Consider the following 7,137-nt stretch of genomic DNA (forward strand, 5'->3'; position numbering starts at 1 on the left):
CTCCTCTTGGCACCCGCATTGTCGATAAGGGCGTCGAGGTCGGAGTCCATATCGCCTGCACAAGTCAACACAGTGAGTCAGTAAAAGAGGTGTACAAGTTACTTCAGTATCATAGACGTATAGAATGATGGTAGAAAAAACCTAACTAGAACTTTCCCCCGAGCTTGAGCTTGGGGACCATGAAATTCCCCCGTCTTCAGAAGAGGCGGGGGGAGTGCCTTCCCTATAAGTTGGTGATAACCTCGAGAGGTCCCTATAGTCATTGGTCCCGTACTGCACCGCTATCCCATTCCACACCTCGTCCGTGGGGTACATGGTATCATATTTCCCGAGCCCACTATCAAACCTATGGACACAGTCATCTACCCAACTCCATATGTAGAAGTGGTACCTATCCTGTGGGCACGAGACTAGTCTATTGGGCCTGTGTTTTAATAAAGTGGGGGACCACATTCGCGAAGTAGGAAGGGTTTTACCTCCACCGGAGTCCGAACTCGAGGCTTCGTCATTGGCCTCATTTCCCGACCGCAGACTTCTCGAGCGAATCGGGAGAGATGCTTTCCTTTCTCTCCTCGGAGGAAGGATGCCTGTGGGCAGTGGCACTTCCTCCCAGCGTTCATATTTTTTACTGGACCAGTCAGAGGTTGACTGGCCCTGTCCCAACAACCCACAAGCTCGTAGCTTGTCCTCATGTAATAGAAATGAGAGAGACCTCCTGCCGTAGGGGAGTCGGAGCAGGGCCTCCCTGTGCTCCTTCATTGTTTCGTCAGGGGTGGGACGCTAAAAGTTAGCTGAAAGACGAGGTACACTTCAACTAAATATGGATTTTAGGGCTAAAATTCTGAGCTTAAAAATAGAAAGTAACGAGAACACTTACGAATCCGCCTGAACGAACGGTGTCGAGACGGGGACAGACCGTCTGTCCAGAAAAAAGCCTTCTTGAAGTCAGGAGGGTGGTTCGGAAGATCTTCAAAGATCTTTGTCTCTTTGGGGTAGCTCGAAAGATAGTAAAAACCATCTCCTCCCCGAGCTCGGGATGGATTACTCTTCAAACAAAAGAGATATAAAATCTCTTGGGGTGAAGGCCCTGTCCACCCTAGCTCGTGGAACAAGGACCTCAGGGCAGACAGCACCCTGTATGAGTTGGTGTTGAGTTGGAATGGAGCCAACCCAACGAAATCAATGAAGTCTCTGAAAAAGGACTTCAGGGGCAGCAAAGCTCCTGCCCTTATATGTTCCTGGCTCCAGGCCGCGTATTTCACACTGGAATCGCGGCCCCCAGGAGCGAAACAGCTCCGTTCATGCCTTGTCGGAGCTCGACACTTCAGTGTGTCCAACGAACTAAGGCCATGGAGGGCCAAGATATCAGCTATTTGGTCGGTGGTGGTAACCGAGCTCTGGTAGAATTCGGCTTCAAACATCTCCCTCCTAGGCTGCGAAGACGAAGGCTCCGCCATTAAGGAAAACTGGAGTTCCCCTGGGTGGTACGCAACCGTGACTTTTAGCGCTGGGTCGAGGGGAATTGGCCTAGGTCCAGGGTTGGGCTCCGGATAGATGGCTTCCCGAAGAACTCTTCTCTTCTTTTCAATGACCTCGTCTATCTGACGACGATAATGGGCTCGAATGTCCTCCTGCTCACGCGCAAGCTCGTATTCTTTTATCCGACGTTGGTTTCGGGCAAAGACCGATTCCGGGCTCAGAGATTTGGGCTCGTAAGGGATTGCTCGTAATGACCCCCACCGTCTTTTCGGATTCTGTGACATCTAACGAGAAAGAAAAAATGGTGAGGGCCATGTATGCAAGAGTAATGAGCTCGATGGAATGAGCTCGGAGATTTAGGAACGAGACTAAATACTAAGACCCTTTATTGAAGTGTCAGGGGCGTGTATTCCACAAAAAAGAAAAGGAGTGTGGATAATTTTTTGAAAATCCCGAAATTCAAGGGAAAGGAGAGTGGCGGTTAGCCAGGAAAAGCGTTTTTGGGTTTCGTGCATTTTTCAAAGCCCATGTTTTTATCCGAAAGCTTAATGTACAAGAAACGCTGCCTAAGAATTTCAAAACCCAGAAAATAGGAACCACATTCAAACGTCGAAACTGGGTATAAACGAGAGACGAACATCCAGAGTGAAAATCCAGAAAGCATAAAAACCTATCGGTTCAAAACCTCCTATCGTATCATGCTAAGAACGTAAACTAGCATACACAGCAAATACAGTATAAAAAGAACAACAAAAATGGTGTACTTACACAGTGATGGAGATTGCAGCGAAATCGTCGATTGGAGAAGAGGTTGCAAGAAAGAACTCACTGACTCGAACAGACCAGGATTTCTTTGTTTCTTGGGTCGAGAAAACATGCGTAGGACAGAAGATTCTTAAGAGAGTCAGGTTTTCTGGTTGTTTTTCTTTTCTTGTTTATGATGAACAAATGTGAAGAAGAAGACGAAGAGGGGGGTCTTGTATATATAGGTGGAAAAACAATGTTAATCAGGAGCGTTGATTAAAATCCTCAACAGATCGAATGGATGGGGATCGGTGACAAGATGGCGCCGAAAAGTTGTCAGACGAACGATCGTGGGCGTGTTCCCAAGGTACTCAAGTACTTAAAGTGAGCAATACCCATCTGGCACGTGTCCATTTTCAAGAGTGTGACGGTATGGTTCCCAGAAAGAGTAGTTCAAAAGTTTCCTTCTCTTAGGATTCGAACAAATACTTTTGAGGGGGCAAGATGTTATACCCAGATTTCGAGCCATAGTAAATATGACCTCGAAAGCTGAGTTCGCAACAAATGGTCTCGTGAGGATTAGAGTGATCTAGGGTTGTAAGTCGAGCCTGCAAAGTATGATATATGATCTCGAATGCGGTGAGCTCGAAATGATCTCGATCTCGAAAGGTAGTTCCGAGAATACCTTCATCTTCAGGAACTTCGGAGCATGGGTCTTGAGCTCGATATCCCATCTCGAAAGCAACGTTAGCTCGGGAGATGTCAGTGGCTCGCATAATGACATGAAACCTGAAATGCTAAAGTCTTGGAGATATGCTATAACCACCTTGAATATCTACAAGTATTGTAAACATGAGATGTAATCCTCATTTATTGATGTAAATCCCCAAGAATCATGGGATATTATTTAGTCAGTTATGCGTTCCCTGGTCATCAGGGACGTTTCCTTTTTTATCTGATTAAAGACATTTAAAGCCATTTATTTTTATTCACAAAAGAGTAACTACCCAAAATATGTGGGATAGTATTCTGCATCCTTCTCTATAAATAGAGAAGCCATGCACCATTGTAAAGGACCGAAGTTCTGATCCTGGAGAGAAAACTCTGTAGAATTCATGCTAAAGAATTGTTCAGAGATAATCTTGAGGTTAATAACAGAGACTCGTGGACTAGGCAGATTTAACTGCTGAACCACGTAAAAAACCGTGTGTTTGATTCGTTTGTTTCTTTTAGCCATTGTCTTTAATTGTTTACGTGCTCTCTTCTTTTATCTGTTGACGAAAAACGGCGTCAACAGTTAGGTATTATTATTATTTTTTTGAAAAAATAATATAAAAATAAATTCCTAAAATAGATGTTGAAGTTTATCTTCTGCCCAAACCTCATTGATATAAGTGGTCTATTCCTCATTATTACTAGGGTCCTTTATTATTAATGCATGGGGGACTAATTGCTTATATATTTGACACCTCACATCTCTCACGACCCTCACCTTATATATTTGAATTAATAATTATATATATATGTATGTGGATATGAATTTATGTAATTAATATTGATGACACGATGATAAACAAAATAAATATGTAAACAATATTAATTGGATAATAATTGATATTAATAATTTCTCACGCATATACAAGGTAGATGCAATATAATTATGCTAAGAAATACAAATAATATTGACATGTAATAAAATGCAAACTATGATATGAAGATGATAAACGATAATAAGAAAAAATTGAGGAGATATGCTCAATTAAGGTTGTCATAGAAAAACTATGCCTCTATTTTACAAACTTTTAAAAAGAAATATGTTTACAACTCAATTATTTCAGACAGAAAAGTAAAAGTAAAAACCAAAGAAAAATACTTTAAGTTTACATAAAGTAACACTAGAACCAGAAAACGTGCATATACTAATTATTTTACGATACCTCATCTATTTATAGTGTTAATATAATTGAAAAAAGAAAAAATTATAAATAATTTAAATATATATTAAATAAATAAATAAGATGTCTTAAAATAATTAGTGGGACATAAAGCAACAGAAAAATTGGAGACGTTAGATTTTTTTTCCATTTACATTATTATTACTGATTACTACTGACATTATTTCATTTGAAAGTTGAGTAGTGTTGATTCCTTTGTTATTTAAACGGCCCCACTCTTCAATATCAACATATTCACTTTAGTCTTTCTTATTTTTCCCAAGTATTCATCATTTTTCTCCTTCAGTCACGCCACCACCTCTAGACGACCATGTTCCACCAGGCCGCCACCTACATGCGCTAGCCAGGGACAACCATCAGCCACTCAAGGCCCCTGCTCGCCAAGCGGCTATGCCTCACTCGTTGCTAGCTGTCCGGAGATGGATCATCAAAGTCCCACACAAACTTCAACTCAGTTTCTGGCTAGCTTCGATATATGTTTGACAAGTCGTTTACACTGTTGAACTCAGCTCGTTAAGGAGAACGAAGACCAACAACCCAAACTTGTCATCTTGCCATCGTTCTTGGTGCTCTGTTTGGCCAACCCACAACTTTTTGGAGACTTTCTGGCGATTAATTCCAATCACTGTTGCACTCGCATGATCTACTCGTTGAGGTGGTAGTTTTGATATATAACACACCCACTTTCGTTGGTGTTGCTTGTGCTGGTGCACCACACCCTACCACCACCAACTGGCGCCATGCATTGTTTGGGTGAGATTTCAAACTTGACATTTTAAATATAGTCACGTTATGTCGTCGGGCATGGTTTTTACTATGGAACACAATGATGATAATCATTTGTTTATTTAATGCTACTTGTATTAATGATATTATATTTTAAGTGAAGACTAGTCACTCTAGGATGATCGATCAAGCTCAGGACGACCTCATCAGGGAATTATTAAATGTTCATATTTAGAGGTAGGTGTTTTGATTACTCTTTTGAACCTATATTTTGATGATTGGATTGCTGATTTTATATTCTAAATTTTAATATTTAAAATATTTGTGAATTATAAACTACACCTGTGGTTTGTACTGGACTATTATGACGGGTACAACAGTGTTGTGCCTAGCACTTTTGTGTATTTTGGATTTTATAAAGTGGGGGCTTTTAGGTTGTCTATGACTTTGATTGCTCGAATAAGAATCTTAATTCAACATGCTTGTACATATTACTTATTCACACCAAGTTTTTGTGGATCATCTTGAATAAACATCGTTTTTGTGACATAAACAAGGAGAAAGAGTTTTCTTTTCTCTTGGATTGACGTTGCTGGTCAATATAACGAGAAGCAACGAGAATCCGACCAACTTAACTAAAACGTACGAGATGAGAAAAGCCCTTTTGTAGTAGTGGAAAACAAAGAAACCTAATATTACTAGTATTTGTTTTCTATATATAGTTAAAATTCATATGAGACTTAATTACCATGTATTATTAGTGACACATGTAATTATTGTGTTGAAGTAATACGGCAGCTATTTGGTGGCTAACATCGCATGATTCACTAAATCACGATTGGTATATTCAAATTTAAAATAAATTACTTGAGACTGAATATTAAACTGCACTAATTGTGGTTTGCTGCATCATAATGTTAGGGACTATATATATATGATAATATCAATATATTCATAATATAAACATAAATATATAGTAAAGGGCATACATTAAGTTTGTTATGCTAACATAGATATAAACATAGGAGCACATGAATTCAAGACAGTCCAAGCACATACAATAAAAAGAAATTAAAAACAAAACATAAGAGCACGCATGCATATATATATATATAAATCAACATATCATTCATTAATTAGTAGCTACTATAATTAAGTTCATTATTATTTCATTAATTTCTATCAACGACAGCTTCCACTAACCATTCCTGTTGAAAAACATGTACATCCAGTAGGGCAAGAAGAAGAAAAAATGCATAACATCTGAAAGAGAAGGTTCATCACCATGACGAGGATTATCATTCATCATGGCTCGCCCTGCGGAACTGGTGGTGATGATAAATAGAAAGAACACAACAACTATGGTGACCATCACAACAACTACTAACTTCTTATTATGCCTCTCCATTTTTGGAATATTCAATTCATAATTATTATAATTATTATAAATATGATATCATATATGTATATATATATATAGATAGCACTAGAAAGCATTATGCCATCTTATCCTTTCCTCCCATTAAAGTGGTCCAACCTTAATTGCATATCTATCTAGATAGGGTTTTCAATCGATTTTTCATAGCACTGATATATAGGGCACTATTTGCATGGTATCCCACCAATTACATTGATTAAATTTAATAATTTTTAATATTAGAATTATAAATTATATATATATTTATACATTGCCAACTCCAGTAATGTTAGTATAAACTTATACTACCTCATAACATCAATCAACTTTTTATTGTCATTAGTATTTGTTTTGACATTCCACATATACCAATAATTTCTCTTATATAGACTTATAATTAAGGTTATTGCTCAAGTGGTATCCAATATAACAAAGAGGTATATAGTGTTATTGAGTCGATCTAATATTGGGTCGCATATATTTTGATGATTTAATAAGTATTCTGGATATTGCCAACAAACTATAATTAAGATGTCAAATACATATCATCTTGAATACCTTAAAATTTTAAATAATAATATTTTATAATTAATTCCTGTGAGTAAAAGCGACCCACCCTCACACTGTCCATTCTTCAATTAAATCCATCAAATATAAAATCTCACCCACACGTGGTGTCATGTCAATCTCATTAATAAAATACCAATTTGATCCCAATAGTTTAATACTCACATTAATTATAAAAACTTACTATTTTGTGACAACTTCTAGTACAATCATTAAATTTTTGTGAGTAAATTGTTAATTTTAGGCCCA

At 38.1% G+C, this 7,137-nt stretch overlaps 1 long non-coding RNA gene across 3 annotated transcripts; it reads left to right on the top strand.

Moving 5' to 3' along the window:
- Window positions 1-4,366: 4,366 nt before the first annotated feature.
- Window positions 4,367-6,660, top strand: LOC133801108 (uncharacterized). 3 transcript variants are annotated; one of them, XR_009876735.1, is made up of 3 exons: window positions 4,377-4,931; window positions 5,068-5,141; window positions 6,137-6,660. It is a non-coding gene; the product is annotated as an uncharacterized LOC133801108 (long non-coding RNA). The 3 variants fall into 3 exon arrangements; XR_009876736.1 differs by having other exon boundaries at window positions 6,140-6,660; XR_009876734.1 differs by having other exon boundaries at window positions 4,367-4,931; window positions 5,068-6,660.
- Window positions 6,661-7,137: the final 477 nt, after the last annotated feature.

Source organism: Humulus lupulus, chromosome 9 (assembly GCF_963169125.1).
Source record: "Humulus lupulus chromosome 9, drHumLupu1.1, whole genome shotgun sequence".
NCBI classification, from domain to species: Eukaryota; Viridiplantae; Streptophyta; class Magnoliopsida; order Rosales; family Cannabaceae; genus Humulus; species Humulus lupulus.